General features: G+C 39.6%; 1 protein-coding gene across 1 annotated transcript in view; it reads right to left on the bottom strand.

Annotated features, from left to right (window-relative positions):
- The window catches only part of Rep (Rab escort protein), a 215,469-nt gene that overhangs the window by 54,961 nt on the left and 140,824 nt on the right, over nt 1-19,684 (bottom strand). The gene's annotated exons all lie outside the window — the stretch shown is intronic.

Here is a 19,684-nt window from a genome sequence, read left to right as displayed (position 1 = left end):
TATTGAACATTTCCCTTTATTCCAATCCCTAACTCCCCTTCCTATAAACAAATATTTGCCCCAATTTGTCCTCTTGAATTCCAACTTTATCTTCATATTGTGATCTTTCCTACTTTTAAGACACCACTCAAACTTATTCATCTACTGATGTCCTCCCATGCCATCTCTCCACTGACAGCTTGGAAACATACCACTTAATCGAGCAGCTCATCTCCTTTCTCCCAAGACATCCCAGCCCAAACTTCAACATTTTTGCAACGCTACTCTTTTGTCAGAAATCACCCAGAACAAATTGAGCTGCTTTTCTTTGGATTTTTTCCAGTTCTTGAATCAAGTAATCCTGGTGAGGGTCCCATACACTGGAACCATACTCTAGTTGGGGTCTTATGCCCTCTCCTTTACATTCTTACTACAACCCCTAAATACCCTCAAAACCATGTGCAGAGATCTGTACCCTTTATTAACAATCATATTTATGTGATTACCCCAATGAAGGTATTTTCTTATATTAACACCTAGGTACTTACAATGATCCCCAAAAGGAACTTTCACCCCATCAATGCAGTAATTAAAACTGAGAGGACTTTTCCTATTTGTGAAACTCACAACCTGACTTAACCCCATTTATCATCATACCATTGCCCACCGTCCATCTCACGACACTATCAAAGTCACCCTGCAGCCGCTCACAATCTTGTAACTTATTTATTACTCTGTACAAAATATCATCTGCAAACAGCCTTATCTCTGATTCCACTTCTTTACACATATCATTGATATATACAAGAAAACATAAAAGTCCAATAATAATATTGTTTGTTCAGTTGTTCCACTCAGTCTCCATACAGCGGCCTCACATGTTCCTGGCAAAAAACAGTATTTTTTGCACTTAGTACAAGAAGTTTTTCTGTTCATTTTACTTCCACAGTCTTTACATCTTCCTGATTCATGCTTTCCAAGGACTGTATATTTTCTTTCCTTACCTTTTCCAGAAAGCCAGTGAATTTAATTTCAGAGATTTGTTGGTAGATTCAATATCTTAATTCTCTATGCAAAATGTTTCCTTGAGAGGTAAAAAGACAGCATTTGTAAGAAATCGATGTAATGCAGGTTCAGAGTTGAAATTGTTTGCCTTATAGGAGAGTTCAGTATTGATAGTAATGTGGTACAGAATGCAGGAAAATATTCTTAGTGGGCATCGGGATGATCTTCGAGAGATTAAGTGCCACACATTTCGTCAACTGTGTCTAAACCCCCTTTAGTACCATTATACAAGGTCATCATTTCTGGCTTCTTTTTGGCACCAGACTCTTCATCATTAGGTGTGTTTTGGTAGTTCCGCTAAGAGAACCATTCTGCCTTTTTTTCAGCACATACAATGTTGGCGTTATGTAGTCAGTGAATCCAAACATGGAGGAAACAACATAATTTCTCTTTTGTTATTTGTTATTGTACATGCACATGTGATGTATTTAACAGATTTGCAATTTTGTTTGCATCAAAGCGACGTGTCTCCAATTCCTGAAATTCACTAAAATTTAGCTTAAACTTACCAAATGATTGCACACATACTACAAAGTACATATATCTAATAATAACCACTGCACTGTTCATCCATAAAAACTAAGCAGTTAAGAATAAACAACAATGGCATTCTGACACGTATGAGCACGCATATGGGTAAAATTTACCTAGTCGGTCAATGTTTCTCTCGCACTGAGCGGAACTAGCAAAATTTTGCAGCTGATTCAAGGTCATGAATTTATAGGAGTTCATGAGAAAGGTACTGAGAAGGGAGGCCTGAAGACCACATTAGAAATAACCGAAATACACACTTCAAATTCGCTAGGGTAGTTTTTACCCACACGTGTCCTTGCGGATTAAGTTACAGTACATTCTAATTAGTAAGAGAGAAAGTCTTGCAACATCCTACTCTGTGGATTATATCCTAGCGAAGCAAAATTTTCTTTCTTGTTTCTCCACCAGACAGTCTTACCAATATTTTTCTTCCATTGGCAATTTAAATATAAGATCAAGAATTAAGTTTTATTTTCTTAAAACTCTTGGGCATATATGAAGACAAGAGTGTTAATGTGTGTCTACATCCAAGTCAAATCTATTACACCTTACCTGTAGATGATCTGTCTTTCTTGCTTATCTAGCTCCTCAATTTTTATTTTCTTATTATATACCAGTACCAGGCATTCTGAGCTATACAGAGCCTCTGTCTTGACAACTGCTGTATTTTATTAGATTAGAGAACTAAATAACCACCTGTGATCAATTGTTGCTTGGCTTGGCATTATTTAGTAGCATATTTTTCAGTGAACTTGGCTGATCTAAATTACTGGCCTGAAATAAGTTTTCACAGGAAATTAAGGATTCAACAGTAAAACCGATTTTGGAGTACAGAGATTTTTAAGTTGTGTGTTTTATGTAGAAGCTTTTGTACGGTTATAATTATACATATTTAATTATTTCAGAGTTTATTCTGATTTAAATTTTTTGCGTATCGTACGCTTTTTTCCTGTGGTCCCTCCAAAAACTGAAAATCGAGGTGCCACTGCATTTGTCACCATAGTGCGTCTATTCACGCTCATCATAATTGTTTTGGGACCAAAGTTATGAAATATATCCTGGAATTTAAGAAGAAAAGTACTATTCTAACACTTTCTTGGAGTTATAATAAGAAACTGAAGGAAATATTGTGTTCAGAATAACTGAGGGAAATTTTGAATTTGTCAGTTCAACTTCTTTGTCATCTCATGGTATACATGTTATGAAATGCAAATCCAAAAGAGGGAAAAACAATTACAGCAGAAGAAACTGCGAAGCAATACTTGGAGACATGATGGAGTGTAATATTCGAACTCAACATGATTCATCCCTGTCAATAGAATCACGGGCCTTCTTAAAATGTACAACTATTACATAATCCTTGTTCTGGATCATATTGTTCCTGATTAAGTTTTTCAAGTTCAGGATATGTTCAGTATATGATTTTTTTTTTTTGAAAGTGTTCACATCAGTCTTGTCACGTTTTTTGTGTAACTGATGTATCTGGCCAACAGCTGGAAACTGCTTATGATGATATATCAGGGCCAACTGCCATTCAGGTGGAATCCTCTGTTCAGACCACATTTTGTGAAACCAGCTCAAACCTCTGGTTGCAAGGCTTTGAAAGCTGTACTAGTAGACAAGTGTACGGTGCTGGTTTTTCCTGGCGACGTTGCCGACAAACGATAAGCAGCCTTACGTAATTTCAAATGAGAACTGACAATATCACTGGTGAATAAATTGTACACCGTCTCTCGAACACGTTGTCAAACTAAAAATCGTGCTGATTTTGACTTTTTCCCAGTTCTTGAATCAAGTAATCCTGATAAGGGTCCCATATACTGGGACCATACTCTAATAGCCATGCACTGCATGTATACTGTATTATTTATTTATATTTATACGTTTGATGTTTTAATTATGTAGATGTATATACGCAAGTATTACGTGTACCTTACACTTTTATCAAATACGATTTAGTGATAAATTATTTTTCTGAGTGATACAAATATCGGTATTAATTCTTTGCGTAAGGGTCCAACCCTACAATTAAAAAAAAAAAAAAAGGTTGGTACTATATAAAATGTGCAACGATTATGCGGTGAAATACGGTAAGTCCTATGCATACATTTGTGAAAAGTACACTAATATTAAAAAAAAAAAAAAAAAAAAAAACAAGACTAGAGATAGGAAGGTCATATTCACATGACAAGTTTATTAGTAGTTCTCCAGAAATGATTAGCACTTCAGTCACCTAGGTTCAGCATGTGTCCTGTTGCCTAGAAGGCACTGGGTCCTCAATGGGCACTGGTAACTTGTTCCATGCGTGATGGCATCGACGCATATAAGGCATGAATGGTGTCCTGGGGTACAGCCATCCATGCTGCATTCACCTGGTTCCACAGTTCATCTTTGGTGGTTGGCATTGGGTCACAGCGCCACACCTGTCGTTTCACCATATCCAACACACTTTCAATTGGTGACAAGTCTGGTGATCGGGTGGATCAGGGCAACAGTCTGACATCCTGTGACAACAAGAAGGCACGTGTTCGTGCAGCAACATGTGGTCGCGCATTGTCGTGCAGAAAGGGTATGGTTACGGGTCGCAGGATTGTCATTCACGTAGGTCAAATTGGTCACAGTGCCCTGGACATGCACCAACTGTGATTTGTGGCTGTACCCAACAGCATCCCACACCATAAGGCCTTGAGTTGGTGCTGTATGTCTAGTGCGAATGTGATGCCTCTCCCCCTGCCTGCGGTGAACCAAATGCGGCCATTGTTTTCAAATAGAACCAGGGTTCATCCTAAAACACTATCTGCTGCCATTCCTGTCCCCAGTGATGTCGTTCCATACACCATCGCAATCTAGCATGATTATGCACATTAGTCAAAGGTAGGCAGAGAAGTGGATGACGCGCTGGTAACCCAGACCACAATAAACACCTACAGACTGTCACTCCTGATAGTGTACGATGTGTTATGCTGTTCCACTATTGCACCAGAGCCGAGGAGGACGCAGATCTGTCCTGCAATGTCATTAGGATGAGGTGTCAATCTTCTTGGGGGGATCTGGGTAGTGCGACCAGACCTATCTCGTCGTGTTCTACGGCCTTCTGTGAACCATTCTGTACAGACCCGTTGCACTACACACACTTCATCCCACATGAGCAGCAATTTCCCGCATGGATGCATCACGTTCTCTCATGCCAATAATGCACCCTCTTTCAAACTCATTTGAGGATACGGTTCTCACATGCGTCAGGGAGGCATTCTGCAAGCCTGCTCAAGTCACACCGATCCGATACATCACCTTCAGTTTAAATCAACGAGAGCCACAGGCACATTTTACCAGTCGGTGGTGGTGCGCACAAATATCTATGTGGACCTTGAACCTGAGGGCAGACATGGTTCAAATGCTAATTATTTTTTCAGAACATACTAATGCACATGTCCTGTGAATATAAACTTCCTATCTCTAGTCTTTCAAAGTGTTCTGGTTTGTATGAACGAGTGTATTATTGTTATTACCACTATGTGAATATTAAGTAACACTAGTGGTATATGCGTAGGACTCAGCTTATGAATTTCATTTAGGGTCCTGTATTGACGTATAATATTGATGAACTCAATTCTTAAATAGAATTTATTATAAAGTTCCACCTATTCAATACTTAATCATAATTTAAAAAACAATCAAGTACAAATTAAAATAATGTGCCACTTTTGTGACATTGCATGAAAGGGTTTGTTGGTTTAAAATGTTCTAATATAGTCTTTAGTGAAATATTGTTAATGCGAAGCCGCCACTGTTTATTTACAACATACATTATGGTCGATGCCAGTCAAAAGTAACTGGAAGCACTTCATTGGATTCATTGTTGTCACTCATGTATATCAATGCAAGTTATACTGGTTGTCAATATGGAACCTGTGGAAGTTTTTATACTACTTGAATTGTAAAAATCTTCATAAAGAAGTTGCCAAGATGTCCTGTCTTCCAGTCCCTGGTTTGGTGTCAGGTGAAGTTCCTCTTCAGACAACCACCACCACAGACATGGGTGAACAATGATTGTCATTTTCTATTAAGTGTGCACACTCCCTATACCTATCAGCACCTCATAGCAGAAATACTAAGATGAACCTGTGTCATTATCAGAAAATCTATGAACCACAGAAATGGCATGCTAATATAACTAAAGGAAAGTAATCTAACTCCCCAGCTACTTCCCACCAATATTTACGCAGGCTGTTCTTCAAGGGTAGGTAACTCCCTTAGCTCACGAGCACGCAGCAATAATGCTGTCTATCGGAGATAAGTGGCAGCAGAACAGACAAAGCTCACAACAACAAACAATGGTTAATGTTGAGAAAATTCAGGGGCTTTTGATATTAGAGGCTTTCACATTTAGTTTTCTTTTGACTGTATTATTAGGGCATCCTGTGTGAAGGGACTTTTCCTTACTCCTTTCACAACTCCCTATTGTCTTATTCTTCAAGCAGTCATTCTTTCACCATTCCTCTCTCATTCTGATAGTAAGTATGGTTCACAACTTTCCTTGTCAATATGGGCCGATGCTCACACGTTTTTTCACCTTAGGACAATCACAATATTTCTATGTTAGCAATGCTCAGCATTCATGTGGACTAAGCAACAAAAGTCTAAATTAATGAATATCTGCTATACCTGGTATGGTACAACTGAATAAAACAAATGATCAGAAATTGTATTCTCTCCAGCTTTTGTTATGTAGTATTTATCGATAGGACCACTGGAGAGGAATGCAGCTGGGAAGGTGGTTTTGTATCTTCGACTGTGCAGAGAGCGTGAGAGAGAGAGAGAGAGAGAGAGAGAAAATGAAGTGTGGGGATACCAAGTTGCCTACTCGTAACAGCTTAAGTACGGAAGTGTAAGCATTTCTTCATCTAGTCATATGTTTAATTCCAAATCATTTATATTATTCGGAGGGGCTTAGAAGTTTCCCCAAACCCCAAATTAATTTTTAACATGAACCCCTGAGAAAATTGAGAGGAATTTTCGATATATTTAGGAGTACAATGTAGGTAGCAGTAGGGATCCTTTTCGGAGGCAGTCCTACCCAGCGAGTGGTGCCTCTGCCTATGTGAGTCCCAGAGCACACTGACCCAGTGTGTAACATCTAGTAAGGGTCCCAGCTCAGGGTTACGAGCTAAGATCTCAACGACTTCTACAGCGGAGACGGTGGACTTCAGTACGGTGGAGATGGCGGAAGAGGCAGCCCTGTATTCAGGGATTAATATGAGTATAACCTGCTGCCTTGTAGGTTGAAGTGACTGGGCACCAAAGGCTAAGGGAGAAAACCCTGAAAGAAAATCTCTGTCTGTGTTAGGCTCAGCAGGTCAACAGAGGGATTACTGAAGAAGTTGCTTTCAAGAATAATACGAGCCTCGGATGTAGGAATTCATGACAATTACATCAGTTTGGTGCGAATGACTGTTTACAGCCCAATGTTACACCAGGTACCCAAACCAAATGAAGACAAAGTATCAGAGTGGGAACATTAAATATCCTGATATTGACAAACAAAACTGAAGAGTTGGTCGACTTCATGGAAAGGAGGAAACTTCTGATCATGGGCTTGAGTGAAACAAAGTGAAAGAAAACTGGGAAAGTGAATATCAGATTGGACTATAGTCCCTATTGGTCTGAAAATGAGGTAGAGTCTAAGAATGGAGTAGGATTTTTAATACATAAAGACACAGATGCTTGCAGTGAAGTTGAGTTTGTCAGTGAAAGAATAATTAAGTTATCTGTGAACTTAGGAGGGAAAAAGTACAATGTGATCGAAGTCTATGCTCCAAAGGTAGGATTCTCTAAAGACGAAAAGGCCAACTTCCTTAATAACTTGGAAGAACACACTGAGCATGACAATCTAATTGTAATGGGCGATTTTAATTCACAAGATGGCTCACAACGAACAGGAAATACTTTGGGATGAAAAATTTCCATTAGTTTCCAAGATCAGCTTGTACAAAGTATATCTAGTACCCATACTGAAGTATGGCCTGGAAGCAGCAACACTTACTGGATCAACAAAGAGTCATCTTCAGGCAACAGAAATTAAGTTCCTCTGTTCTTGTCTACAAAACATAAAAATGGATAAAATGAGGAAAATGGATATCTGGCAACAGCTTAGATTGGAAAGAAGCTTGCTGGAGACTCTAGAAGTGAAGAGATTGCAATGGTATGATCACATGAAAAGAATGGACCCTCACAGGACTCCTCAAACATATTGTGACCACAATGATCCCGGGAATAGACCAAGAGGAAGACCTCGTGATGTTTGGGGAAAAACAGATATCGAAGGACCTTGAAATTACAGTTGTGAACTGGCGTCGCATATACGAGCAAGCATCTGTGGATGGATAGGACAAACCGGAGGAGGCTCATACACAACCGCACCCGGCTTGCTGGAGCGAAGAAAGAATGATGATAAATGGAAATAATGCACAAGAAATGGAAGGTGAAATGTAACAATGTATAGAGACGTGCATTATGGAGGCACTTCCAAGCACCCCAGAAACTTAAAACTTGGTACCAGCGGAGCCAATACGCCCACAATTCCTAGAAAAATAACAATCCAAATATCCCCGAGCAAGCTGAATTGGGGAGGTTCAAGTTTGGGACTCTCAGAAGCAAAACAGTGCAAGTAAATAAGCCTGTAGAAATGAATGAGCAATTAAGAAACGAATGCATTAAGTACACTTGTGTGAACTACAACACACCCTTTTCAATACCATATTTAATTTGAGAAACAGTAAAGTCCTGATTTTATAATATGACAAATAACTAAGACATAGAATGAAAACAGAGATCTGTGTAGAATTTCTATGATGTGGAAAGTTGTTGAAGAATGTTTTTTAAAGAATACTCGCTGTGTATGGTTCATGGTGTGGGTTACTGTAGTCACGCCCTAGTTCGTGAACCATGGGCGACGGCTGAGTGGCCTAGTAAGTGGTCCTGAGATTCGGGATATCAGTTGGTATGGAATGGGAGTGGGCATCTCTGACATATCTGAGTCATGGCCCTCCTTGTGCTCAGGCGGCTAGGACTATACAATTCACCGGTGGTCCATAACCAATTAGAGGAGAGATCCTCACTTGGACTATGTGCAAGTAGGGTAGCATCCTGCTTCATGAATTTACCGAGCTCAGAACACTTTAACGAAATTAAATTCGATGGGGAGCTATCAATATTAATGGGGCTTATGGAAGAAAGAAAGTAGAACTGGCTGAGTCAGCAAAGAGGATGCATCTGGATGTGCTAGGAGTAAGTGATATTCGGGTAAGGGAGATAATGAGGAAGAGATAGGAGATTATAAAGTACTTGATGGGTGTTAGAAAGGGAAGGGCAGAGTCTGGGGTAGGGCTCTATCCGGAATACCATTGCACACAACATAGTTTCTGTTAGGCACGTAAATGAGCGAATGATGTGAGTAGATTTGTCAGTTGGAAGAATCAGGACTAGAATTGTCTCCATGTATTCACCATGTGAGGGTGCAGATGAGGATAAAGTTGCCAAGTTTTATGAAGCATTGAGTGACATCGTTGTCAGGGTCAACAGCAAGGATAGAATAGTGCTAATGGGCGATTTCAATGGGAGAGTTGGGAATAGAACTGAAGGATACGAAAGGGCGATTGGTAAATGTGGGGAAGATATGGAAGCTAATGGAAATGGGAAGCGTTTGCTCGACTTCTGTGCTAGTATGGGTTTAGCAGTTACGAATACATTCTTCAAGCATGGGAGGCTAGGGGTACCAGATCCATAATAGACTATATCTTAATCGACTTCGAATTCAGGAAATCTGTTAGGAACGTACGTGTTTTCCATGGATTTTTTGATGATACAGACCACTATCTGATCTGTAGTGAACTAAGTATCTCTAGGGCTAGGGTAGAGAAAGTGAAATCTGTCTGCAAACGAATAAGGGTAGAAAATCTCCAGGACGAGGAAATTAGAAGTACATGGATATGATTAGTGAGAAGTTTCGAACAGTAGACAGTAAGCAGGTTCAGGATATAGTAAATGAATGGGTGGCATATAGGGATGCTGTAGTAGAAACAGCAAGGGAATGCCTAGGAACAACTGTGTGTAAAGATGGGAAAAGGCGAACATCTTGGTGGAAAGATGAAGTGAGAGCAGCTTGTAAACGTAAAAAGAAGGCTTATCAGAAATGGCTCCAAACAAGGGCCGAGGCAGACAGGGATTTGTACGTAGATGAAAGAATCAGAGCGAAACTAATAGTTGTTGAATCCAAAAAGAAGTCATGGGAAGATTTTGGTAATAACCTGGAAAGGCTAGGTCAAGCAGCAGGGAAACCTTTCTGGACAGTAATGAAGAATCTTAGGAAGGGAGGGAGGGGAAAAGGAAATGAACAATGTTTTGAGTAATTCAGGAGAACTCATAATAGATCCCAGGGAATCACTGGAGAGGTGGAGGGAATATTTTGAACATCTTCTCAATGTAAAAGGAAATCATCCTGGTGGTACTGCGAACAGCCAAGCTCATGGGGAGGAGGAAAATGGTGAAATTATTCTTGAGGAAGTGGAAAGGATGGTAAATAAACTCCATTTTCATAAAGCATTAGACCTGAAATGGTGAAGTATAGTGGGTAGGTAGGGATGAAATGGCTTCATAGAGTAGTAAGATTAGTGTGGAGTGTTGGTAAGGTACCTTCAGATTGGACAAAGGCAGTAATTGCACCTATCTATAAGCAAGGGAACAGGAAGGATTGCAACAACTATAGAGGTATCTCATTGATTAGTATACCACGCAAAGTATTCACTGGCATCTTGGAAGGAAGGGTGCGATCAGTCGTTGAGAGGAAGTTGGATGAAAACCAGTGTGGTTTCAGACCACAGAGAGGCTGTCAGGATCAGATTTTCAGTATGCGCCAGGTAACTGAAAAATGCTACGAGAGGAATAGACAGTTGTGTATGTTTTGTAGATCTAGAGAAAGCATATGACAGGGTACCGAGGGAAAAGATGTTCACTTTACTGGGGGACTATGGAATTAAAGGTAGATTATTAAAATCTATCAAAGGCATTTGTGTTGGGAACTGGGCTTCACTGAGAATTGATTGTAGAATGAGTTCTTGGTTCAGAGTACTTATAGAGGTTAGACAAGGCTGTAATCTTTCACCTTTGCTGTTCGTAGTTAACATGGATCATCTACTGAAAGGTATAAAATGGCAGGGAGGGATTCAGTTAGGTGGAAATGTAGTAAGCAGTCTGGCCTATGCTGACGACTTGGTCTTAATGGCAGATTGTGCCGAAAGCCTGCAGTCTAATATCTTGGAACTTGAAAATAGGTGCAATGAGTATGGTATGAAAATTAGCCTTTCGAAGACTAAATTGATGTCAGTAGGTAAGAAATTCAACGAATTGAATGTCAGCTTGGTGATACAAAGCTAGAACAGGTCGATAATTTCAAGTATTTAGGTTGTGTGTTCTCCCAGGATGGTAATATAGTAAGTGAGATTGAATCAAGGTGTCCTAAACCTAATGTAGTGAGCTCGCAGCTGCGATCAACAGTATTCTGTAAGAAGGAAGTCGGCTCCCAGACGAAAGAAACTATCTTTACATCGGTCTGTTTTCAGACCAACTTTGCTTTACGGGAGCGAAAACTGGGTGGACTCAGGATATCTTATTCATAAGTTAGAAGTAACAGACATGAAACTAGCAAGAACGATTGCTGGTACAAACAGGTGGGAACAATGGCAGGAGGGTACTCGGAATGAGGAGATAAAGGCTAATTTAGGAATGAACTCGTTGGATGGAGCTGTACCCATAAACTGGCTTCGGTGGTGGGGTCATGTGAGGCGAATGGAGGAGGATAGGTTACCTAAGAGAATAATGGACTCTGTTATGGAGGATAAGAGAAGTAGAGGTAGACCAAGACGACAATGGTTAGACTCAGTTTCTAACGATTTAAAGATAAGAGTTATTGAACTAAACGAGGCCACAACACTAGTTGCAAATCGAGGATTGTGGCGACATTTAGTAAATTCACAGAGGCTTGCAGACTGAACGCTGAAAGGCATAACAGTCTATAATGATTATGTATGTATGTACTCACTGTGTGACGCGGAATGTTGTAGAATGTAGAATATTTTATTCATATTCTATTTAGCCACCTAACCTGTATGGTATAAAATATTCTTGTATTATGTTTTATTTTTATTCATTATCCACTTAAGTAACTACTAGGTTGTATAATTATTGATTTGTAATAGCTGGAACAGTCCATAAAGGTTGTGACGTCCAGAAAGGTTGTGATGCGGCCTTTCCCTGTCAATTGTCAATTCTAGAAATATGTTCTTACTAATTCTGGAAAAGGAAAGGTCGCGATTGGTGTTTGTATATGTTCCGGAATATTGTATAAACATCGCGACTGGATAAAGAGTAGTGATTGGTGAATCTGGGTGGCGATAGGCAGGCTCCTGTGGTCTGATTGGTCACTCAGTAATCACACCAAGGACAGACTTCCCTTTTTGAGTGAGTGAGGCAGGATTTCGTGGTCTTTGGTTCTATCGTCAGTCCAGCTGTTTTGACGCAAGTCAGCGTATCCTCGCTCCCAGGATGGGCTACCTTGGGGTAAGCACGGTTGCTTTCAGTCCCGTTTTAATTTACAGTTGAAGTTCCTTGGTGTTATCACACAGGAGTTTGCCTAGTCACCACTCTATTGCTCAGATATTTTAGAAAGCACGTTAACACCCATTTAACTGTTTTATTTGCATCTTGTGTTTCCTCTTACCTTCAAGATTGTATTGTAGAACGGGGAGTATGTTAGGATATAATTTGGTTAACCTCTTGGCCTAATAGCAAAGCTCTTGTCCAACATCTAATTTTGTATTCATAAATTGTGAATCTGGATTGTGCGGATAGATATGTTCGGAAGTTATCTTGTAATGTTGATTTCGGAAATTATATTTTGTAAACAAGAGATCACCGTTGATTTTTCTGGAAACATTTGCATCTTTATGGCCTTTGGTAGGTTCCCCCCCCCGTTCCTTGTTTATAGTCGTCAAGTTGACCAACCTGATATTTGTTTGTGTGTATTACAGCGCAGTTCATCTGATGTTTACTGCGTGCCTAGGGTTTTAAAGTACCGTGTAAATTGCTTTATTTTCCTTCCTTTTTACTGTGTATTGTGTAACCACTGAAAATCCGGCTACATATTGGTAGCAGCAGTAGCAAAGTGGTTGCGGACGAAAGAAAAGTGAACGGTGATCGTACTTAACCTAAGATAGTGAAAGCCTTGAAATTTAGTTTCTACCCGTCAAGATGGCTCGTGCTGTTCCTAATCCTTTCCATTTGAGAAAGTCTGAACTAATTTACGAACTTCGTATCCAGAAACTGAATTCTACAGGCAATGTCAGAGATGACACTAGCTTATTGAAACAGTCCCTTGATTTACCTGTAACCATTCCCGAGTTAACTACGGACGAGTTGCGCGAGTCTTTGGCCGTGGTTAAAGATAAATTGGCGGAATTTAATGCCATTCTCATGTCTTTTGGTACTTCTGAGGCCTCGCATGGCCAATTAGCATGGTTTAAGGCACAGTTATCACATCACCTTGACAGAATTAGGGATTTGTTGTCTCTCGAATTGCTGGCAAATGAACAGCAGGTGTGTGAATCCGTATTAGTACAGTTTTCAAGAATATTGGACAAAATCATTGGCTTGCTTGAAGGGAAGGAGTTGATTAACACTAGTTCGGAGGTTCAAGTGTCTACCCTCTCTGGATCATGTGAAAGTGTTAACTCTGGTTCCGCATCTGCAGTTTCTCGAGTGTGTACTGTAGCAACTAGTGCTAGTGTTATTGAGGAGCCTGACGTGAGTAATGCTTGCCCGGGATCTTCTGCTTCATTGTCAAGAGCTAGGACACCTGTAAGCGATTCATATAATGGATCTTCTTTGCCATGTCTGTACCTCTACTAATTTTCCTGTGGTATCTGGCACTTCTGCCGAAGCTCAGTGTCTGCCCTCTGTTACTCTGTTACACAACCTGGTTCTTATGCAAGGGTGCAAAACCATCCCCGTCTTAGTGTCACTGGTATCACGTGCTCTTAGGTTGCATAACCCCTACACAAGTGGTTAATGCCCCAATGGTCTCTCAGATTAGCGAGAACCTTTCACAAATGAGATTTGCACCCATAAAGTTGCAGGCTAACTGTAGTCCTAACCTAACCTTCTGTGCCCTATCCTTTTCACAAGAGCGCCCGAATCAAAGGTACAATGACTGTAACGTCTCAGGATCAATGTAAGCCTTGCCAGGCACCTCCTACACCTGCTTTCCCCCAGATTTTCTCTAACCTACCTCACCCGTTGACTACTGTGTTTAAGGGAGTCTCTAAATTTTCGGCTAACTCAGTTGATGAGGTTATTTCTTTACTTCGGTTCTTAATCGAGTTTAAGGATCAGGCAATAGTGTACAATCTCAGTAACGACCACGTGTTTCAAATCCTATATCCGCATGTATCTGGAGCTCTTTCTGAGCATATCGTCAGGGCAATTTCCGAAAGATGGACCGTAGATCAATTTCACGCACATGTGCTTGAATATTTCATTCCTTCTCGTGCCTTGCCTTCATTAGTGCAGAAGCACTATTTCTGAGTGCAACATTTCAATGAGTCATTATCTGAATATGTTCAAGATATTAAACTCCTCCAGGCTCGGATTTTCCGGCTCCACTATTCCGAGGCCCAAATGGTTGCCAACATCATTGAAGGTCTCGCCCCGAACTACAGATTATATCTGGCCCTTTCACCGCAACCAGCAATGCTCGCTCAGTTGGAAACTGTCCCAGTTTCTGCAGAAGGTGTTCAATATGCTGACCAGTTACGCCTTGCATTAGCCCCCCCTCCCTCCGTCCTATGAGCACGCCCTCTCCTCAGGATACTAATACCGCCCCTTTACCTGCTTCCTAACATTTCGGGCTCAGGGTAAACTCCTGTAGTTTTCTTTCACCCCCATCATAAACTTCTCTAAAATGTATGGATTGTAGATAGTGTTTACCCTGGGGTTTAGGTGCCCTAATGTCCCTGGTGTGGGAGGGGGTCTCTACATGAAATTCATTGAGCCACCCGTGGGGCGACTATGCTAGTCAGTGAATTAAAGAAAGAACTCTAACTCCCCTTGAAAACTGTTGTTCTCCAAGATGATCTAGTTCGTCAGGGTCAGGGTGGTCTTGCCTCGAGTATTCCCCTGTCTGCCGCGTGTTTATGTTACAGTGGCAGCAGTGACCAACTTCATCTGATGGCAATCTAACGTGCCAAGTTGAGAGGCACACTGCATACCTTGGGCGCTACCATCCGGCACCACTATCCTGTGGCAAAATGTCCCAATGGAGGCAAACTGGCTAGACTGCACCTCACCTATCTGCTCATTTGGTTCAAGATACGGCTGGGCTGCACTGCAACTTACCTAGCAACCTGGTTTGGACTGAACTTGTATGGAGGCTGTTGGCAAACGGCCGTGTCGGGAGCCACATCATCAGCAAGAACGTGTAGCCCTAGCTGTGCAACTTTGATCCTATGATTGGTGTGAAAAGTGGTGCAAGATCGACTTATTCCACAACTCTGCTAAGGAGGCGGCATTGGACGCTTTCTTACAAAAGTGAAAGGGCTCCGAGTTCTTGGCTTTTGCAGAAGGAAAGAGTATACATCCTTTCTGTGGACAGAGTTAAGATGGTCAAAGCAATTTTGGAATGTTGGAAATGCATTTTTGAACTGTAGTATCTTATCACATTGACATTTGTGCTGTGTTGATATGTAACCCGTAAAAGACCGCAAGTACTGAATGGACTTTTGGTGTAGTGACAGTTGTTTTTTTTTATTGGAATTTTAACTTGAAGAAAATCAATGTTGTTAGTAGGATGAGTGTCAAAATTCCCGTGAACTATAGTTGTGAATACCATTAGGTATGTTTACTAATCTGTGCTATGGTGTGCAAGTTTTCAGAAGTGATCACCCCCCACCCCATCCCCAGTATCTTAATTGAGGAAGAATGAGACCTGTATAGAATTTCTATGATGTGGAAAGTTGTTGTAGAATAATAATTAGGACAATAACAAATTAAATTAATAAATATAAATTAACCGAACATTAATTAGAATCAGAAATATAGCTATATGAACACTGCATTACTTTTACTTCCGTAACTTATTATTCTCTGCACTATTCACAGATCGATACCACACGCGAGTGTTGTGTTGTCTTTTGAAGTGTTGCAACATTGAGTTCAACTTCCTCATGTCTCGCTGCATGCTATGCATGCTTGCAAAGTATAACACACACTAAATACTATTTCCCTCGCCTGTCGACAATACTTAATCAAAAAGGTATGGTCAAATGTTCCACGTTTACAATAAATTTTTAAATTTTTATTATTTAAATAACATTTTAAAATAACGGAACATGTTTCATCTATCTTTTAGACATCATCATCTCAAGTGTTCAATATCCTTTTTAACAGGATCAAACATTGTGCTCAGAACATTCCAACATAATTTTTCAACATTTTAACTGATGCATTCGGTATTCTGAATTATTTTAACGTGTTTTTGTCCTTGTCCTTTGTTCTTAATCTTAAAACTCTTCGGCTGATTAAGTATACGTACGACAACACAGGCTGTATAATGAAATTTATTTTATGCAGTGTCGACACAATACTTGTTTTTCTCTTCCTGGATCCATCCTTCTGCAGCATACACATGAAATAATTCCCTAATTTTGTTGATAGTAATATTTACAAATAAAACTCAAAACATCCTTGTGACCCACACAAACTAGCATCTGTTACTGAAATAATTTTACTGATTCAGCAGAAGATGCATGCATCATACTAAAAAGCATGCGAATGTTACTGCATAACACTCTCCAAACAACCTTCCAGGCCGCATTCCACTTTAATAACAGATATTTTAGAACTATGTTTTAGGCTTTCCCCTAAACTACCATTTCACCCAGTGTGAATAAAATTATTTATAACCTGGACTGTAGTACCTTATTCACAACTTTTTCCTTTGTATTTCAACAAAGGATGTACAGTGGAACTTCGTTAGTATGTTTTCAAAGGGACTAAAAAAATTGGAAGTCAAAAGTGGGAAAACATTACCGAAAATGCTATACTGTATTTACAATGTGTAAAAATATATATATTTTTAAACATGTCAGATGTGTGTGTGAAACTGCTAATCTTAAGAATTAGTTACATGTACAACTACAGCTAAAATATAAACATAGGTCTGTCAGTAACATGCACGGAGAACACACAACATAAAAATGAATGACAGTATATGAACTTTAATTCTGAAAATACATCTTACCTAACAGTTGAACACAAATATTTACACTGGTTTGAAATGAATTTGTATGGTTGATTGCTTTCTTGGTTTTAATTTTAAAATTGTACTGTGCATCCTGTTTAATAAAGTAATTACTAGACCTGGGATTTGGGACTTTAAAAAATTATGTTTTAGGCACTGAAATATGCTTTTAAAACAAGTAAATAGGCACTTAAAATATGCTTTAAAATGTGTAAATAGACAGAAAATAGACTTTGAAATATTACTATATACACAAACTGTAATATGATCCTTTTTTTTCCTTCAAGAAATGTGGTATACCTATTAACAGAAATAACTGCATAAGTACGACAGAATTAAGAAGACATGTATCAAAAACAGTTATGGATTATATAAAAAAATCATAATCAGTACTGAACTGAAACCTTAATGCTAGAATCACTGAACAAAATTATAGCACTGTAGGCATGCCATAACAGTGTAAGTGTGGAGTATGTATTTATGTGTGTGGAACATTCCTTCACCACTTTCACTTGTTTGCTTTACAACACATAGCAATGATCTTCTCCAAATTTTCCAGTCAGGCTCTCTTTTGTCTATTAAAATAACTTTGACAGGAAAAAAAAAAGGTGCTCTACACTTACAGGTGTTAGAGGGGCAAACGAATGTTTACCTACATTTTTCAGTTCAATTTCACTAGGTTAAGTCTAGCTTTTCCCCATCCATTTCCTGATATACCCTTTTCAGCACTGAATAACCTGTATTCTTCTGCAGTACACTAGCCCACTTGTCTCTTATTTTAACTCCTACCTTGCCCTTAGCAGTTCGTATATTATTTTTAGTTTCCTCAATTACAGAAAATTGTGAATGATTGAGACTGATTTCTTCTTCCTCCATTTTCATAACGGTGATTGGAAGAAATGAAAAATTTGCTCGAATATATGCAATGTTTCTTTCGAACACTGGAATAGTCCTTTAACAGCTCTTTAAGAGACGACGCAGAAGCAGAGTTGCCCATTAAAGGCATATTGTCTATTACAGACATAATTTCCTCAAGATGTTCCACATAAACAGGGCAGTTTCCAACCAGGAACCCCAGCAGGTGATGATTTGCTGAGGTGGAAAGGGAATAGAGGGGAGTTTCTCTCAGCAGATGGCTATTCTTGATGGAGCCTTACAGAACACTTTCTTCACTGTTAAGATGAGAGTATTTTACTGCCAGAAACTCAGCCCTAACTGTTTCTGCAAGTAACATGAATTAAAGACGGGCAGAAAGTTTTGAGGAGAGGTGCAGTAGCAATTATGTAGGAAGCAGCATCAAAGACAAGGCACAGAACTTTAACTTGTTGACGAGTGCACCTAAGGACAGTCAATAGTGTGTGCACGGCATCTGCCGTTTGGTCCCACATGAGGGAGCACGGCATTTGTCATTTTAGGCTAGTACTAAGAAATTAATTGCTTACTGATGTAATATGACATCTGGGGGCATTTTTTATTTATTTTTTTCACTTTTTCAGTTATTCGAATAGTGTCGCTGTACAAATCCTAGTTTAGTATGGTGGTGGTCTCTGACGGAAATGCATATACTCCCTACAGTGTAAGAGTTTGGCGCGCCATTAGCTTACAGGTTACAGCAGTGTTAAGATTGCCGCCGATGGGGATAGATGTTTGTGCTCTTCATAGCTATAAATATTTTTGGTTTTCGTAAATATAACTGGGAATGCGGCTTCTTTTGTAAATTACAAGTGATGCTATGGAGTTTCTGGACACAAGTGATGATATTATAGGTGAACTAAATAGAGATATTAGTGAAGGTGATGTATGAAAAAAGTTTTGAAATGACAGCGTTTTCTTGATCCAAAATATCTTTTCATGTGTCTCAAAGTCTCTCCAAGTTTACTGACATTTAAAAAAAAATTCTTACTCCCCAGAGGTTGTTTACCGGTCAAATACGAACTTCGATGCGGCTGGCATTATTGCACGGCATATGCCATGCGCACTCATCAAAAGGTTAAAATCATCAACAATCCCAGGATACAACAATTGCACCCCCCTTGTCAATAAAGTATGCAATACTTTGACTATTGACTTTCTCAAGCTGCTTAGAGCAAAGAAGGTGAGCAATAGATGTCTGGGTTTAAGTTTCCCTGCTATAAGATTAGCCAGTACCTGCCCACAGAGCCAGTGGTTTCGTCCACACAACCATATGCAAGACTGCCCAGTATCCTCCCTGATAGAAAATATTACCTCATTGTAGCAAATACAGTATATGTTTAAAAAAAATGATGGGATGTGCTGCTTCATGCACAGCATTCCAGGGGATATTTACTGCAACTAGGGCTCTACATATATCGGCATAGAAACCATTATGGGTCGTGGGAGATATCGTTTGTGTGAGTGGAGTCTGTCTTATGTTACTTTTCATGGCTACTTTCACTTCGTAACTGGCACTACCTGCACATGCTGCTGAGGGTGGCATTTTTTCGTTTGTGAAATCTAAGTGATAAAAATTAGAGACTAACCGTCTTACTAATAAACGGTGTATAACATTTATACAAGGTTTATACACCATTTATGTGAAATTTGTTACTAATAACCCGCGTATAAGCCTCCTGTGTATACATCTGTTATAGTTATTTACTGAATTGCTTATACAGACCAGGACCCTTGTATAAGCGCTGTATAGCAGCGAGTAGCGGAAAAAGAAACGAGTGAGCAGTTTATTTTCGTGGTATTTATTGTCTACAGTAATATAATCGTGGTGAAATATTCGACTTA

This window comes from Anabrus simplex, chromosome 3, assembly GCF_040414725.1.
Source record: "Anabrus simplex isolate iqAnaSimp1 chromosome 3, ASM4041472v1, whole genome shotgun sequence".
NCBI lineage: Eukaryota > Metazoa > Arthropoda > Insecta > Orthoptera > Tettigoniidae > Anabrus > Anabrus simplex.
The sequence above is the reverse complement of the archived record's forward strand: the minus strand, read 5'-3'. Positions and strand labels throughout refer to the sequence as shown.